The sequence below is a fragment of the Ascaphus truei genome, chromosome 5 (genome assembly GCF_040206685.1).
Source record: "Ascaphus truei isolate aAscTru1 chromosome 5, aAscTru1.hap1, whole genome shotgun sequence".
In the NCBI taxonomy this organism is placed as follows: Eukaryota; Metazoa; Chordata; class Amphibia; order Anura; family Ascaphidae; genus Ascaphus; species Ascaphus truei.
Window position 1 is genome coordinate 305,992,894 of NC_134487.1, and position 922 is coordinate 305,993,815.

The window sequence follows — 922 nt, forward strand, 5'->3', positions numbered from 1 at the left end:
TTGAGGAAAATATTGACATTAAAAAAAACTTAGAATTCACTTAAGAAATGAAGTTGTAAATAAATCAACTTTTTAATCCCAATACAAGAGTCCAGTGTGTAGATTTCTTGAAACCAAGTGCTACTGTTCTACTCAAGCCTTCCGGAGGCTTCTGAAACACTAGTACCCCTTCAGCAAGGTGATAGCACTCACATGGAATTAAAGAAACTAAATTTTATATAGTGTAGTGTAACGGGGTACCCCCTGGCTACTGTTCTGCCCTAGGGCTGACAGTAAACCCTGGTACTATCAGGTTGTCAGTAGTTGGTATGGGGGTTTTCCCCTTCACCTTTGGTACTGCACTTGAGTGACAGCAGAGGGTGGTACATCCTGTTGTAGCTGGGACAATGGGATGCCTGCCTTCTGGCTGTACTTAAGGGCAGGACCGCTCTAAAGTTAGGGGGTTTTGTTCCTTCCCTCTGAGAAAGGCAGGTCAAACGTCTGGGAGCCTGAGATTGGGGCCTTACCATGTGCTCTTCCCTCCGGGGAGATTGAATGTGCACCTTACCTCTGCCTCCACTAGGGAGGTGGGGAAGAGCTAGGATGACTCTGGGTGCCCTTGGCCTGTAGTTGCGGTCCAGGGACCATCATCCAGTGAATACTGATGGACTGTATCCGGCAGAAGACTGCTGTGTAACTGTTACTGCAGAGTGTAGTAACAAAACCGTTCCTGTTTGCAATATACCTCCTGCCTGGTGCGTGACCTTACTGGGGGGAAAGGTAATAAGTTCTACCATGGGAGATCACCTTCAGTTCCTGGAGCCTACGGCAGATGGAGGCACTGAACTGCTAAGGGGATATGTGGGGTATGAACCCCAGAAGCCTGTTCCTGTGTCCCCACTACCACCGGCGGACGACTCAGCCTCCTGTTGTCACCAGGTAT